The 17,483-nt window shown below is 46.5% G+C and overlaps 1 long non-coding RNA gene across 5 annotated transcripts in view; it reads left to right on the top strand.

Annotated features, from left to right (window-relative positions):
• Positions 1–654: 654 nt before the first annotated feature.
• LOC115097013 overlaps positions 655–17,483 on the top strand; it is an 80,173-nt gene continuing 63,344 nt past the window's right edge. Inside the window, exon 1 of one of the 5 annotated variants that reach the window (XR_003858186.1) lies at positions 655–784. This is a non-coding gene — a long non-coding RNA (uncharacterized LOC115097013). Of the gene's footprint in view, positions 789–837; positions 1,170–17,483 lie in introns of those variants that run through there. The other 4 variants (XR_003858188.1, XR_003858187.1, XR_003858189.1 and 1 more) reach the window with 4 other exon arrangements.

The following is a 17,483-nucleotide window of genomic DNA, read 5'->3' as shown; positions in this document are numbered from 1 at the left end:
TCTTGTGTACAACTTTCATTTTATACTAGTATGTCTTAAAAGTATTGTTGTGTTTTTAGTTAATTTAGGTTGCTAGGGGAGTATGAATGCATAAAGTCCTTTAAATTTATATGGTGTATTTAAATGTTAATTGGAAATGACCTGCAAGGGGTCAATAATTAATCTATTGATAAGGGCTGGGTTTCTCCCTTTTTTTTTTTAGATAAATCCATGATTGATTTTTGATGTGAAAATATCTCTTCTTCTTAAATGGAATAAGAGTCTATAAATCAAAGAATGTGCTTTGGGATGGGTGGGACGAAAAAAAAAATCCGGAGTTAGAAAGGCTCTGTGACCAGCCATTCACCGAAAGACAGCTTTCCGGGATGCAGCTCTGGAAAATGTGGACACCCATCTAGCAGTCACTGCCGAGGAAAGCACTGAATTAGCACGCGCCGCTCTCATGCCATTCATACATCTGAGCCTCCAGCCCTCCCTGGGAGAGAAAAGAGCTCATCAGAAAATGCTTTTGGTCTGCATTCAAGTCCTAATAAAATGTGTTTACTGAACTCGCTGACCTTTCCTGGAATCTGCCCTGAACTTCCCAGAAGTTTCTATCAGGCGGGTCTTGGGTCATTAATAACCAACTATGACACAGCGCTTTAGACGGAGGGAGAGCTCTCCGCACGTTAAGCCCGGCGCCAGGCAGGAGGAGGCAGAGAAGACTAACAGCCGGACTCCGGGCCCCTGGCCGCGCCTCCGCCGCGGTGACGTAGCAAAAATCCCGAAAGACCCACGACAGGAAGTGAGTGAGTAAGAGGGGGATGGGTACAGTGCGACCGAACCGCCAGAGTCCGCGCGCAGGGCAACTGTTTTCTCTTGCCTCGTGACGATTTCAGTTATTTCATTGGGGGGGGGGAGCCCGGTTTAATTTTTAAAATCTGTTTCTTTTCAGTAAGCAGACACGGTGGTGTCCGGTTTATTGTTAAAACTATGGTGCTATTAAAAAGGCCACATATTTACAAGGGGAGGGCGCCGAAAAGTTGAAAAGCACTGCAGGCAAACCTGCAAGTAGCCCGGGAGTTCAGGTGCTGACCACTGATGGGGGTGAGGGCTCCAAGCCTGGAGGGGGAGATGGCATCGCGCCATCTCTTCGTGTGCATTAAAGAGCCAACAAACTCTTAAATAAGGTATGTGAAGTACATTTGCTTGAGTAAGTTTAAAATTAGGAGCACACGTTGGTGCGATTGGTATATTTTAAATCGTATGCACACAGCTCTGCACATGATTTAAAACACAGAAACATGACGGCAGAAAAAGACTGTATGGCCCATCCGTCCAACTGGGCATTATAATTCTCATCACTTCCTTAGAGATCCCCTGTATTTATCCCATGCGTTCTTGTTTTTGTCTCCACCACTTCTACTGGGAGGCTGTTCCAAACATCCACCACCCTCTCTGTAAAGAAATATTACCCCCTTTCAGCCTAATTTCATGACCCCTTGTTCTAGAGCCTCCTTTCCATTGAAAAAAGCTCACCTCCTCTGCATGGAAACCTTTGAGACAGTTGAATGTCTCTAACATATCTCCCCTGTCTTGCCTTTTCTCCAGGGTGCACATGTTTAGATCTTTAAGTCTATCCCCATGTGCTTTAAAGGAAGACCACTGATCATTTTAGTAGCCTCCCTCTGGACCGACTCCAACCAGTTTATATCCTTTTGAAGGTGCGCTCTCCAGAACTGAACTCAATATTTCAAGTGAGGCCTCACCAGGGACCCGAAAGGTAAAATCACCTTCCTTTTTCTGCTCATTCCTCTCCCTGTGCAGCCAAGCAGCTTTCTAGATTTTATTGGCACTTTATCTACATGTTTGACCATCATAAGATACAATTACTCCCAGATCACTCATTTCCTTTGTTCTTAGAATTTCACCTCCAATACTGTACCTCTCCCTTAGGTTTTTGCATCCTAAATGCATTACTATGCATTTTTTTTTAGCATTAAATCTTAACTCCAGACCTTAGACCATTTCTTGAGCTTCACTAGATCCCTCTTCATGTTTTCCGCACTTTCCTGGTTGTTCACTTTGTTATACGTTTTGGTATCATCGGCAAAAAGACATGCTTTTCCCGACAACCCTTCTGTTACATCGCTCACAAGAATGTTGAAAAGACCCAGTCCCAGGACCGATCCCTGAGACATCCCCCCCGAGAAAATCTCAATTTACCACTACCCTTTGTCACCTCCCGTTCAGCCAGTTTCTAACCCAGTCAGTCACTCTAGGATCTATATCAAGGGTGCACAATTTATAAGTCTTTTGTGTGGAAGTGTGTCAAAGGCTTTGCTGAAATCCAGCATAGGTCCACTCATGCCCCACCCCATATATGTGTGTGTACAGGCACCTGCATGCTTGTTTTAAAGTTGCCACCCCTACATCAGAAACGTGCAATCCTCTATTCCAGATCTTAATTGCAAATATCTTTCCTGTGTTCAGTCGTGTACTAGTTGCTGGCTAGGTGTGCAAGTAATTATAAGAAAAATAATGAGGCCAATTTTCAAAGGGTTTAGGCTCCTAACATTTGGAATTAGGCTGCTAAATTAGCTCTTTTGAAAATTTACTAGGGCTGAGTCCCTAAATTTAGGATTCTAGTTTTATTAGGCTTCTAAATTTAGGACCCTAAAAAGTGGGTGGCTACGAAGGCAGAGTTAGGGCGGGGAAACAAAGTTAGGAACTTAGCACTGATTTTTAGAATTAGACACCTAATTTAGGTTCTTAAAGCTAGGCAAATAAATAGAAACCCTAAATTTAGGGGGCTCATTTTTTAACCTATATTTATATGAATTTTTAGCTGAAAACTTAGGAACCTAAGGTCTGCTGAAAATAGGTTCCTAACTTGGGCTCCTAATTTAGAGGCCTAAATTTAGAAGTTCAGCTTTTTATGGAGTATCTGTCCCTGTATTTTTACTATTATTACGCTAAACAAACTGATTTTTTTATTTCAATTCAGTGCTTTACTTTTGTTGACTATAACAACTGAATCTCAGTTCAAAGTCTCATTCTTCTTTCTAGTGACAACATAAAGCAAAGAGCACAACTCAAGTAGTTTGCTCCTAATGCTGGTATAACTGCAACTCATTAAAAAAAATAATGCAAATTCCTGTTTTAGAAACTCTTCTTTGTTTCCTCCTTATGTCTGCATTTGTTCGTCTCTCTAATCTCCTGCTTCCTTGAGCCCTCTCCCCCACATCCTCTTGTCATGCCTGAGTTCCTGACACTGAGATATCCTCTCTCTCCAAAAATATCTCTCTGACCCAGACCTCCTCCCACATGCTAATAGAAGCAAAACTGTGAGTAGGCCATCAGGAACTTGTGTGTTATGTGTTCACAAACCTCAGCTATGATAAGATCTAACCAGAGAGGTCTCCAAACTGAGATTACATGGTTGAACTTGACTTTCCTTTCCTGGTAAGTTCTCCCGAGTTCTGTCTGGAGTCGAGGGCTTTCATCCATACTCTGGCACAGTGTATGTGCAAAAAGCAATTAGGTCATCCAACGGACACTAAAGGGAAAAATACTTGAAGTCAATTTACAAAACAACCATTTTTGGCATTTATTATTATACTGCTATTGGAGCGTATAAGTGATAGGCCATCACTTGTGGCCTGATTTGAGCCTCCACCAGAACAGTGGCATAGCTAGAATTAATTTTTTTTTTTTTGTGGGGGGGCCTAAGGTTAACAATGGATGAGCCGTAGGCATACATGTCTAGGCCCTATTACTTGTACTCTTCTGGATAAATAATGCATTAGAGTGCACCTGACAATGGATTTCTATGTAATCTACAACAGCCGTCATGTATCATGAGTGACATTTTTTAAATATTTTAATTTAATTAATTCAGTCATTCCCTGTGTGTACCCGGATCAGTCCAGACCGTGGGTTGAGCCTCCTGTCCAGCAGATGGAGATAGACCAAAACTGAAAAGGGTATCCTATATCAGGACAGAGCTTACCCTGCAGCCCTTCAGTATTTGTCTGTCTCCAGCAGATGGATCAGCTCACCCTGCGGTCTCCTGATCTGGGCTGCTCAGCCCTTGTTTTCTTTCCTTGTAGGATCAAGCAAGTAGTATTGTAGTTTTTCCATTTATTTAATCTTAGAAAAATAAAAATACATTTTTGTAATTTGTCTTGTATTGGACTCTGTCTCTCTCCTTTCCATAGGAGACACTTCCGTCTCCTGGCTCTTGCCGACCTAGGGGGGCTTGGCCCCTTGTGCAGGGCATAGCCTAGGTCCGAAACTGCTTCCTCTGGGGGGGGTTGATATTGGTGGTCCAGTCATTCACCTCCCCCCCCCCCCCCGCTGCCTTGAAGGCTCCGGGCTCTCCCTTTTCTTCCCCTCAGTAAAAAAAAAAAAAAAAAAAAAAAGATAAAAGGACAAATTTTATTCTAATAAAGGCTTGCAAAAAGGGGGAAGTATTTTTAATTCTTAAGCAGGCTGGCAGCCAGACCCAGTAGAGCATGCAGGGTTCACTCTCCTGCCTCCACTCCTTACTGGCACTTCAAAGACCTTTCTCCTCTCAGCTGTTTTTTCTTTTTCTTTTGTGCAGTTCGCGGCTCCTCTTCACTGGGGATGCCGCGTCCAAGTGCGTGTCTTGCATGTGGGGAGCCCTCGGCGGAGGGTCCCTCCTCGGCAGCGCTGCCAAATTTAGCCCGGGGTCGCGCTTCCCTCCGCATGGCTAGGCCTTTCCCGGGTCGGCAAACTGCGGGAACTGCAGCCATTTTTAGAATTTCGGCAGCTCCCGATTCGGAGCTGCCAGGGGCTGGAGATGCGACTTTTGCGGAGCTTCCCCCGATTTAAGCCCCGTGTCCCCTAGGGATGAGGTCCCTGCCCCCCCCCCCCCCCAGCAAGACTAGGGCCCATTTTTCTTCAGAATTTGTGCTTCTTTTGCACAAATCTTATTTGGCCAGCTTGCAGGCGGAGGAGGACCCTTCCCCAGGTCCCCTGCCTGCAAAAATCCCAAGACCAACTCCGCCGCCCGTCCTCCTGACCCCGGGGCCACAGGGGCCCGTTAGGGTGCGGGTGGTCCCAGGGGTAACCCCCATTCCTGACAACCCCCCCCCCGCGCCCCTAGTTACTCTGGATCCGGATCCCACTACAGATTTGGCGGGGCCGCTCTCCTCCCTTGGAGGGGGATGACCCCCGGGTCCTTCGCATGTTTCAAAAGGAGGAGTTGGAGCCCCTCATCCCCTTTGTCCTCCAGGAGCTGGGACTGGAGGGGCCCCCTGTGGATACGCTTAACGGCTTCTTTGCCCAAGGATATGGACCTGGTCCTGGCGGGACTCAGGGCTCCGGCAAGTGCCTTTCCCTTCCACCCTATGCATAAGTTGCTGCTCCTACAGAAATGGGAAGCTCCCGAAGCAGGGCTCCATGTGGGGAGGGCTATGGACAAGCTCTACCCCCTCCCGGAGGACTGCTTGGACATGCTGAGGATTCCCACTGTTGATTCTTTCGTCTTTGCGGTCACAAAGCACACCACTATCCCAGTGGTGGGGGCGACGCCCCTGAAGGACGTACAGGATCGTAAGCTCGAAGCCCATTAAAGCGTATCTTTGAGGTTCTGGCCTTGGGAGTTCGGGCATCTATCTGCAGCAGTTTCATGCAGCGGGCAGGTCTCAGGTGGGTTCAACAATTGCTCGGCACCCAGGACCTCCCGCAGAGGCGGAGCAGGCTGAACATTTGGAAGGCGTCATCGCGTATGGGGCAGATGCGCTCTACGACCTCCTCCGTGTCCAGGCGAAAGCGATGGTCTCGGCGGTCTCCACTAGAAGGCTTCTCTGGCTGCGCAATTGGTCTGCGGACCCGTCCTCCAAGGCGAGGTTGGGCACGTTGCCTTTCAAGGGTAAGTTGCTTTTTGGAGAGGACCTTGAGCAGCTTATTAATTCCTTGGGGGAAAACAAGGACCGTACAAAACCATCTTGATCTTTTGCGCCCTCCCGTCCTCTCTTCTGGGGTCAGCAGAGATATACACCCTGCGGACGAGGTGGCTCCTCCAGAGGCTATTCTTCCCAGTCTCAATCTTGGTCCCAGCCCTTTTGTGGGTGTCTGTCCTTCCGAGAGGGACCGTCCCAGCGCGCCACTCCAAAGCCAGCCCCACAATGAAGTTCGGTTGACCCATTCCTCGGTCCCCCTTCTGGGAGATCGTCTCTCCCTGTTCTTCGAGGAGTGGGTCAAAATCACGTTGGACCAGTGTGTCCTCAAGATTGTCCGAGAGAGTTATGTTTTAGAATTTGCTCGAGACCTCCTGGACCTCTTCGTATTCTCCCGAAGCAGCCATCTCAAGCGGGTGGTGGTGGACCAAACCCTCACCAGGCTTCTGAGTCTGGGTGCCATTGTCCCGGTTCCAAAGGAGGAACTCTGCGCCAGCCAGCATTCTATTTACTTCATGATACCCAAGAAGGACTGTGCTTTTCAGCCGATCTTAGACCTCAAGAGGGTCAACCGGGCCCTCAAGATCCCAAATTTTTGCATGGTGGTCATCGCGGCGGTTCATCCCGGAGAGTTCCTCGCCTCTCTCGATTTGACAGAGGCCTACCTCCACATTCCGATTCACCGCGATTACCAGAAGTATCTTTGCTTCCACATCCTCAACCGGGACTTTCAGTTCCGGGTGCTGCCCTTCGGCCTCACTACCGCTCTACGCACCTTCACCAAGGTCATAGTAGTGGTGGTGGCTGCCCTCCGCCACAAAGGAGTCCTAGTCCACCCCTAACTGGACTTCTGGCTCATGAGGGCCAAGTCGGAGAGTCACTGCAGGCAGGTGGTGGATTGGATCCTCACTCTCCTCGCATCCCTCGAGTGGATAGTGAACTTTCCCAAAAGCAATCTTCGGCCTTCCCAGGTGTTAGAATTCCTGGGGGCCCGCTTGGATACTCAGATCGGCAAAGTGTCCCTACCTCGCGCTCGGGCTCTCAAATTGATCGACCAGGTATGGAATCTTCTCTCATTCCCTCTCCTGACGGCATGGGACTACCTCTAAGTCTTGGGCTCGATGGCCTCCACCATCGACCTCATCCCCTGGGCATTCGCTCATATGCGACCGTTACAGAGAGCTTTGCTATCCTGTTGGCAGCCGATGTTGGAACAGTTCCACGCAGTTCTCCCGCTTTCGGCCTCTACCGTCGCCGCCTTGCAGTGGTGGTTTTCGCTTCCTCATTTTCTCCAGGGCATGCCTCTTCAGACTCCACAGTGGATGATGGTAACCACGGGTGCCAGTCTCTCTGGCCGGGGCGCAGTCTGCCAGTCCCAGTCCATGCAGAGGATCTGGTCTCTGGTTCAGTCTCGTTGGCACATCAATCGTTTGGAGGCCTGGGCAGTGCGTCTGGCCCTACAGGATTTTCTGCCCCTGATCCGCAGCAAGGCGGTGAGGTTTCTCTCCGACAACTCCACCACCGTGGCTTATATCAACGGACAAGGTGGCACTCGCAGTCGCCTGGTGGCTCTAGAAGCCAGCTGTCTCTTCGACTGGGCGGAACAGCATCTGGATTGCCTTGCGGCCTCCCACATAGCGGGCAAGGAGAATGTACAGGCCGATTTCCTCAGTCGTCAGTCTCTCGATCAGTCTCTCGATCCGGGAAAGTGAGAACTCTCGGAAGAAGCCATGGACCTGATCGTCCACAGGTGGGGGTCCTCCTCACCTGGACGTCATGGCAACCTTGCGCAACGCCAAGGCCAACAGGTTCTTCAGCCGCTGGAGAGAGCACGGCTCAGAAGGAGTGGATGCTCTGGCTCTTCCCTGCCATGCGGACGTCCTTCTTTACGTGTTCCCTCTGTGGCCTCTGGTGGGAAAAGTTTTCCAAAGAATAGAACTCCACCGAGGGCCAGTGGTTCTGATAGCATCCGGATCTCGTCAACCTGGCGACGGATGGACCTCTCTGGCTCGGCCATCTTCCTCATTTGCTTCAGCAGGGGCCCGTATTTTTCGACCAGGCCAATCGCTTTTGTCTAGCGGTCTGGCTTTTGAACGGAGACGCCTGAGGAGTAAGGGCTATTAGGAGGAGGTTATCTCCACCTTGCTGCGAGCTCGGAAGCAGTCGACATCTCTAGCTTAAGTGCGTGTTTGGAAAGTCTTTGAGACTGTTTGTGTGGAGTCGGGGATCTCTACGCGCTCCGCTCCGGTTTCATTGGTTCTTTGCTTTCTACAGAAGGGTCTCTCCAAGGGTCTCTCTTTCAGTTCCCTACGTGTGCAAGTCTCCGCTCTCGGCTCTCTTCTTGGACAGGTCGAGGGTCATCCCTTAGCGGGCCACCCAGACGTGGTTTGGTTCTTGAAGGGAGTCTAGCACCTGCGACCGCCCGCTCGCTGTACTTGCCCATCGTGGAGTCTTAATCTCGTCCTCCGGGCTCTCTGTACGTCTCCATTCGAACCCCTCCGTCGGACTATGGTAAAGGAACTCGCGCTCAAGGTGGTTTTTCTCATCTCTATTTCTTCTGCTCGGCGGGTTTCAGAGATCCAATTCCGGAGTCTCGCTCAAGACTCTGCCTTCTTTCTTGCCGAAGGTTGTGTCCGCTTTCCATGTCAACCAGTCGGAGCTTCCAGCATTCTCTCCAGAGAAGATTATGGGTACCGCTGGGGGCGATCTCCGCAGACTTGATGTCAAACGAGTTCTACTCCACTATCTTCAGGTTACCAATGACTTTCGGGTCTCGGATCATCTTTTCGTCCACTGGAGTGGTCCCAATCAAGGTAAACAGGCTTCTAAGACTACTATTGCTCGGTGGTTGAAGGAGGAGATTTCCTCGGCCTATCTTTGCCAAGGTCGGGCGGTTCCTGAGGGCCTAAAGGCTCATTCGTTGCGTTCTCAAGCTACTTCCTGGGCGGAGAGTCAAGCGGTTTCTCCGCAAGAAATCTGCAGGGTTGCTACGTGGACGTCCCTGCATACTTTTGCTTGTCGCTACAGTCTGGATGTGTAAGCACCGGTTTTTGGTTCTTTTGGTTGGCAAGTGCTTCGAGCGGGATTGTCTCAGGCCCACCCGGTTTAGGGAAGCTTTGATACATCCCACGGTCTGGACTGATCCGGGTACGTACAGGGAAGGGAAAATTAGTTCTTACCTGTTAATTTTCGTTCCTGTAGTACCATGGATCAGTCCAGACGCTCTTCCCTGTTGCTCCTTTCACATCACCCACTCGAAGCCTTTCCTACAGGTACTCTGATGTCAGTATTGTTTTATCATCTTCTGAACACCTGAAGCATTGGTTATTAATGACCAAGTACATGCAAGAGCGTTTCTTTCTACAGAGCTCCTTACAAAGTTCTAAAGTTACTCCATTGAGTTTTTGTTGTTACTTGCTTGATCTTGTTCTTTATCTTGTTTTTCTGCTTTGACAATAGTTTTACTGAAGGGCTGCAGGGTAGGCTCTGTCCTGATATAGGATACCCTTTTCAGTTTTGGTCTGTCTCCATCTGCTGGACAGGAGGCTCAACCCACGGTCTGGACTGATCCGTGGTACTACAGGAACGAAAATTAACAGGTAAGAACTAATTTTCCTTTTACTAATATTAAAAATACCTTATTAATGTTATTTTATATTATTGTGACTTGTAAATACACAATATAATGTAAAAAGTAGATAACACAACAGATCCAGACAACCATGGAATAAAACAAATATCTAATCTATTCTTTTATGAATCCTCTTTCCAAAAATATAACTACAATAAAACAGAACTAGATCGATTCATATTACAACCCAGCATGCAAAACAATAAATTCAGATTCTGGTGTCACCTCAGTATTAGCAAAACAAACTACCTCCACTACCAAACACATTTTGAAGTAGCTCAAACCCCTGCAAAAAAAACAAAACAAAAAACACACCTAGAACCTTGCCAAACCATACCATAACAGCCCTAACTCTCAGGACTCAAACAGCAGCAGCCTTATCTATAAAAAAAAACAATGCAAATTTTACACCAGGCCTTAGAACATTAATATACCACCTTCTAGGGTAACAGAACAAACCAGACTGTTACAAATCCATGCAGAGAAACTACAGTCTAATAGAAATAATACATCTCAGTCACACAGACAGAATGCAGTCAGACCCTTACCTAATACAGAATAAGAGACTAGAAATTAAAAACAGAAAGCCCAAGAAACCAGAGTCTGTGAACAGAGGAATACTGAAGGAAGAGCAAAATACAAATATATAAGAAATGCACATTCCCAAAGATGCTAAATTTCAATCACTAAAAACTAAAATATTTTTTTGTATCTTTGCTGTTTTATCTTATTTTTCTAATTGGTTTGTCCTGGTCTTTTTTTTTCCTACCTTCCCCTTGTTTTTCTTTTCCTAATTCCTTTTTCAGAGACTTTTTTCCTTCTGCTTCTTCTGTTTTCTTCTTTTCCACTCTTAAAACACGCATACAAGTTCTCTCTCATATGTGCCCTTTGTCACACACAGGCTCTCACTCGCATGCTTTCTCACAAGCTCCTACTCCTACATGTAACCAAGCTGTCACTCCCACATGCTCGCTCTCTCTCTCAACCCTCTCCTGCATGCTGTCTCACTCACATCCTTTCTCACAAGCTCCTACTCCCACACGCTCTCTCTCACACCCAGGGTCTCACTCCCATGTTGTCTCTCACACTCAGGCTCCCACTCCCACACACACAGTTACATTATCAAGGGCCTCCCCCTTTCTTCTGGGCCTCTTTTTGCTGCAGGGCTTCCTCGTCTCAGGCCGTCATGGGATGGGGACCATGGCAGCCCTGCTGAAGGCCTCTCTTCTCATGCAGCTGGTGAACACTGATCGTGTGGGCCGCAGCCCACACATGTCCACCAGAATATCCAAAAGAAACTACACGGCCACGTGACCTACAAACAGCAATGCGTTTCTGCCTTCTACAGGCCTTTTTATTTAACAATTAACCCAGTTCCATCCCTTGTGGGACAAGTCAGGTTCAATGGGTATCTGCATACAGGATGGCCCAACTCCCTGTGACCATTCAGCACACTTCTTAGTTGTACGTTGATTACTCATAGCAGCAGGCTATTCAGTCTTTCTTTGCCCAGCTGGAGTGGTAACTTTCAGCTTACCATTGCCTCACTTTGACCGGTCTCTTGTTGTATAGCAGCTTCCCGGACTCTTCCTGCTTGGCTGTCTGTCACCATCTTTCATTTTCCAACCCATTGCTTGCTTAGCCCCACTTGATTGCCCCAGCTATGTCTCCCAGTAGCAGTTTTGCATCTTTTTTTCTCTTTCAGTTAACGTCAGCAGCGCCCTCTGCCTTGCTGGAGGGATGACTGCTCAGGTTATGTGCAGTCCTAGCTCTTCTGTCACAGTATATTGCAATTGGGATGAATTAAGGGGCTTTATTGTTCAAGAGATTTTCTCCTATTTTATGCACATGATGCTGAAAACGGATCCCTCATTGTCTAGCGCTTGTTCATGGCCGTGCTGAACTGTTGCACAACAGAACATCGCAAAAGCCCTAGTGCGGAGTAATCACCTTATTTGTTTTTGTCACTCAGTTTTAATGTTTGTGAATCAGAATAAACATACTGAAAATTCAATTTGCAGTGTGTTCCTGCCAGCAGGAAAAAAGTAGACTTCAGTCAACACTTTGATACCATAAGAAGCGTTGCCTGTTTTTGTATCCTCTTAGAATCACCCAGAATTAATCCAGTGCTCAAGTGCTTGCCAATGTTCCAGTCGGGGGTCAGTGGAAGGGGTAGTAGCCCAGTAATTCTGTCCTGATGTGTTCCAGAAATTACCGTATCTTAAAGTCATGATAAAAATATCAAAATTCAAGGAATATAGAGTCCAAAAAGAAAAATGCATGATTTAAACGAGGCAATACCCAATGCCACTTCTGAGGATAAAACGTGCTTTCTCTGTAGAAATGGGGGTCTTGGGGGTGGAAAATTCAACGTGGGGGTAAAATTACTGCGTGATGCCAATGTACGCATAATTTTACCTGGGGTGAAAGAAGGCATTTCTGGGGGGTGGAGTTGAGGAGGGGTTTGCAAATATGCGCTTATTTGTATTTTCAGAAGAACCCACAACTTTCTAAGCAGAAAAGATTCCTGCAGAAGTAGAAGGTGCAAATCTTTGCAGGCACTTTTGGGTACAAAGTGCAGGGGTAAAATATGCCCTCTGACTTTGTACTTCTGTGGTCAGTTTGACATTTTCCCTCTAAATGAAAACGGTACAAATTCCCTCAGTCAAAAAAGAAATATCCAAGATGAAATGGCTGCTTTAGTAAGAGACATAGGGGCAGATTTTCAAAGGGTTACGCGCTTAACCCCCGAAAAGCTGCCCCTGCGCACGCCAAACCTATCTTGCATAGGCTCGGTGGCGCGCACAAGCCCCGGGACGCGCATATGTCCCAGGGCTTCAAAAAAGGGGCGTTCTAGGGGCGGGGCCATGGGCGGGGCGCCTGCCCAGGGGCGTTCCGGGGGCAGGACCGAGGCCTCGAACAACCGCCGTGCCAGGGTTGGCGTGCCGGCAGCCAGCCGGTGTGCACAAGTTATGCCTGCCCAGAGGCAGGCGTAACTTTCCCGATAAAGGTAAGGAGGGGGTTTTAGATAGGGCTGGGGGGGGCGAGTTAGATAGGGGAAGTACGGGGAGGCAGAGGGAACGGAGGAAGGCTGCGTGGCTCGGCGCAAGTTGCACAGTTGTGCACCCCCTTGCGTGCGCCGACCCTGGATTTTATAACATGGGCGCTGCAGTCCAGGAAGTTGTCCAGGAAGCTGCAGCACGCATATGTTATAAAATTGGGCGTAGATTTGTTCGCACCGGGTTGTGCGAACAAATCTACGCCCGCACGCAGCTTTAAAGATCTGCCCCATAGTGGACATCTATAACATTACTGGGCTTGGCTTTGTTAGGGAAAAAAATATCTCCAGAGGAAACCGAAGAACCTATTCTGACAAAAAGAGAACACCCTCCACCCCCATGAAGTTTCATCTTTCCTCCGGAATTGTTTGAACCGACAGTAGCGCTTTCTGCTTGTGGTTCCCCTATGGTTTATCGACAGATGGCGAAGACACGGTTATTCTCCTCGCTCTCATCTTTGGAGAGGTTTCAAAGGCCATTTTTCCTGAGTAGGTATCGATGCACCTGGAGGAAAGGGCTGCCTGAAGCTTGCCTGCATGGTATTCCACAGCGCACATTTTTAGCCACATCCCATGAAACGAAACAAAACGGATCAGCTTCCTTTTCCCCCCCCTCCCCTGTGCCCTCTGGAAGCCTCCAGGCATTCCTTCCCGGGAGGTCCCCTATCTCTTCCAGCAGGAGGCCCTGTCCCTTACTTTCCCCTCCCTCTCAAGCTCCTACGAACATCAGTAGCAGCTGGCTTGGGGAGGAGGAGGTAAGGAATTGGCTCCGCCTGCTGGGTACTTAAGAAGTGGGGGTGAGATGAGAGATCTGAGGCTGCAAGGGAGGCAGAGGAGTATGTGTGGGCCGCTGTCACCAGAGTGGTCGGCGGTGGGGGGGGGGGGGGGAGGAGGAGGAATTGATTGGGCTGCTGGGAGGATTGCTTCCCTCACTGGCTTTTTACAAACAAAATGCAAAAAACCCAAAACAGCACAAAATAAAAAATGAACAAAACTAAAATGAAAGAAATAATTGGGCACTGAAACGACATTTTTTCCAAGCACAGCCCTCCCTTCTACATCTAATCCCAAGCAAGTGCTTACACTCTTGACAATGAGTTGCCATTTTTGTGTACCCCTCTTTCCCGAGTAATATATATTTTTTTTCCATTTAAATTTTGATTGAACAACTTCAGCAAATGGAACAGGTAATAAAACATCTTTCAAGAAAAAGAAAGAAAGCAAACCACATGTATGGATTAACAACCCCTCTTTACCAGGAGACAGACTTAATAATGCAAACCCCAAACCCTTTCTTTAATCAGTTATACAAGTTACTTTCCTTGAAACCCCCCCTCCCCCATAGAAATTCCACCCCGAGGCATGTTCTAACATCGATTTCTAAATTAAATCTCAAATAAGCCTTCTGGTACTTCACTGCAATAGAAAAACCTCAGACACCCAACAAACACAAAAGCACATAAATACAAAGAAATAACCCCATGTGGAGATGCGTGCCAAAGACCCTGACTGGAAAGATACTAATAAAAGTTAACAAAGTCACATGAACAATGATTTACCAGTAGTATGGATGACCCATGCATTCATGGTCTTCTCTAACTTTTTAACCATTCAACATAGGGTGTCCAAATCCATTCAGATCTGTTCAAGGGACCGTTCCTGATCACTGTCAATGTAGTACATCCTATGAAGTCTTCCCCGTATTGATAACAGACAGGGAACCTCTGTTAGGTGCCGTTTATAGGCTTCTCACCTTTAACGGTTATCACTTGTGTCAATAGTCTGCACTCCAGTTCAGTAAGGGACTGATTTGGGATTCCCTGCAAAAACAATTTCAGATCCCTTACCACAGTCCTCCCTGTAAGTGATTTGAAGAATAATTTAATGTCGGCCCACAACTTCTGCACCTCAGGACAATCCCACCATAAATGTGCCCCTATCCCCACATCCCTGCCAGCACTCCTCCTTGACAGCTGGAAACGCTCTGTGCAGCTTAACCGGAGTCCCGTACCACCTAAAAATCAGTTTCTGTCGCCTGGTTATAAAATAAAAAATATTTTATAACCAGGCGGCAGAAACAGAACTCTTCTTCATGGCTAAAAACCACTGAGCCCACCCCACTTCTTCTAATGGCCCCCACAAATCTCGTTTCCATGCCCTAATATGTGCTGGTTTATTCTTCAAGTCAGCATTTAAAACTCCATACATTTTTGGGATTGGTCTACTAAGTTTGTCAGCCTGGTCACAGAAGCCCTCAAACAGTGTCTTGCCTTTCTTGAGATCAGAGACAACCCTTCTAGTAACTGAACCAAAGCAAATATGTCCCTACTCTCCAAAGAATATGTTTCCTGAATATCCTTGCGAGGCATTCACCTAGTCCTCCCCAAATCTGCTCTAGTCTCTTTATTCCTAAAGCCATCCATCAAGAGCAGGAGGTTGCATTAGTACCTGGGGGAACTCTGTATTAAATAAAAAGGAAGAGTGATAATAAGAATTCCTCTTCCCCACTAAAATGGATCTCCCCTTTTCCAGATCTCTAATGTTGTGCGAGAATAGATTGAAAGGCCATGCATCTGCACCGTTCCTTCCAAACGTGCATTTCAAGGGTGTATTTCCCTGCCCATCCTCGCTCTGTCTCCACCCAGGGTTTAAAATCCTTTAGTCTATGCCAATCAATAATTGCTCGTAATTGGGAAGCTATGAAATACGACTGAAGATTGGGAACCCCCAATCCCCCCCCCCCCAGCTTAATTTGATATAGAATCCCCCTTTGCTACTGTTGGAGGTTTACGCTTCCAAATGAAACTAAATATCTTTTTCTGCAGCAAGTGGTCAGGCACCGGAATTGGGAGAGTCTGAAAAAAGTAGCAGAATCTAAGCCACACATTCATTTTCACAGTAGATATCTGACTCGGCCATGAGAGGTTCAATCGATCCCACCTATCTATATCATTAAAGACATTCTTAACAAAATTATCATAATTCAAGTGAAATAACTGATCTCCCTCTGGGCCAATATGCACCCCAAGATATTTCACCCAATCCTTGGTAAAAGGTAAATGTGACCTCAATCTTTAAATTCATTCAGGGGTAGCAGATATATTCAAGATCTCTGACTTATCTTCGTTTACCGTGAACCCTGAAACCAAACCAAAACCCAACATTTCTCCCTATAACATCCCTAATGACTTCTCCAGTGACTTCAAAGTGAACAAAATATCATCAGCAAATAGTCATCTTATAATTACCCCCCTCCCCAAGCTGTATTCCTCTGATTTCCCCCTTCTATGTATCCTTTAGCAAAGGGCTCCAGTGATAGGGCAAAGAGCAAGGATGACAACAGACAACCCTGATGGTTTCCCCTCCTACCTTCAAAGGTATCAGTATACCCACCATTTATCCTAATACAAGCTCGTGGACGCAAGTACAATTTCTGTATCCATGTGATAAATTTAGATCCCAGCTGAAACTTATCCAGGACCTGGAACACATAGGACCAGTTGACATGATCAAAAGCCTTTTCAGCGACCACTGCCAGCAAAATTGCTGGTTTACCCTACTTTCTTGCCCATCATATCAAATTGAGAACTCTGCGAATATTGTCGGAGGCAAGTCTTCTCTGTGCAAACCCTGACTGGTCCTTGTGGATTAAGGTCTGAGCAACCAAGCTCAATCTGTTCGCTAGTACCTTGGCCAATATCTTCAAATCTATATTTATAAGAGAGATAGGGTGATATGACCCACACAGCGTGGCATCCCTTCCCACCTTAGCTATGATTGTAATGCTCGCTACATTCGCATTAGTAGAGAATGCCCCTTCCTCACAGAGTGAATTAAACATTGTGACCAATGGACCCACCAGGACCATCTTAAATGTTTTGTATTTATTATTTACGCTTTTTATATACCGTCATGTTCATTAAGTGGTTTATTTGATATTTCTTTATATTTGATATTCTTTGATATTTCGTTTTGTAGAATTTGGCCATGAAGCTGTCTAATCTGGGAGACTTGCCCAACTTTAGTTCTTTGATAACCTGCAGTATTTCCTCTGCTCTAATACCATCATTAAGCAAACCTCTACACTCCCCCTTTAGGACCGGGCAGAGGGATATCCTTGAGAAACTCTTCCATCCCTGCCTCATCCATTACACCCTCATTAGAGTATAACTTCTCATAAAATTTAGCAAAACGCAGTCCAATGCTTTTGGAGTCAAATAAGAATTTCCCATCTCTATCTTTAATTTTTGTAATATGATTCTGAATAGCTCTCTCCTTTAACCTCCAAGCTATTAATCGTCCTAGTTTATTTCCATATTAAAAAAAACTTGTTTGGTGAAATCTAATTGATGAGCTATCTTATTATCAAGTTCCAATGGTCGCAAGTCCTGTCTTATCTGTTCCAGTTTATCCCATATATTTTGGTCTAATGATCTCTTATGTAGTAGTTCCCATTTGGCTATTTTTTGTAACAATTCCCGAAGGGCTCTCTTTATCCCTTTATCCCTCTAACCTTGACCTTCATACATTCCCACAAAGTGACCGATCTGCAATCTCTAGTGTCGTTTAAAAAAATATTCTTTATCTCTTTTGCCAGTTGTTTCTCATATGCTGCATCATCTAGTAAACTATCATTCAGACGCCAGAATTTCCTGCCTTCACCATCCCGGTAGATACCAAATGAAATCCAAATAGGAGAATGGTCTGACACACATCCACTGTCCTGTCTACCAATGTTTTGTCAATTAAAAAAAAATCCCGACTAGAATGGGACAGATGCACCTTAGAGAAAAAAGTATAGTTACGAAGTGTTGGATTTTTTAGATGCCAAATATCTGCTAACCCTCTTATCTGACATCCTGTGTTTAAGGGCTAAGCAAGATACCCG

This window comes from Rhinatrema bivittatum, chromosome 8 (assembly GCF_901001135.1).
Source record: "Rhinatrema bivittatum chromosome 8, aRhiBiv1.1, whole genome shotgun sequence".
Taxonomy (NCBI): Eukaryota; Metazoa; Chordata; class Amphibia; order Gymnophiona; family Rhinatrematidae; genus Rhinatrema; species Rhinatrema bivittatum.
This window is presented reverse-complemented; position numbering and strand designations above follow the sequence as displayed.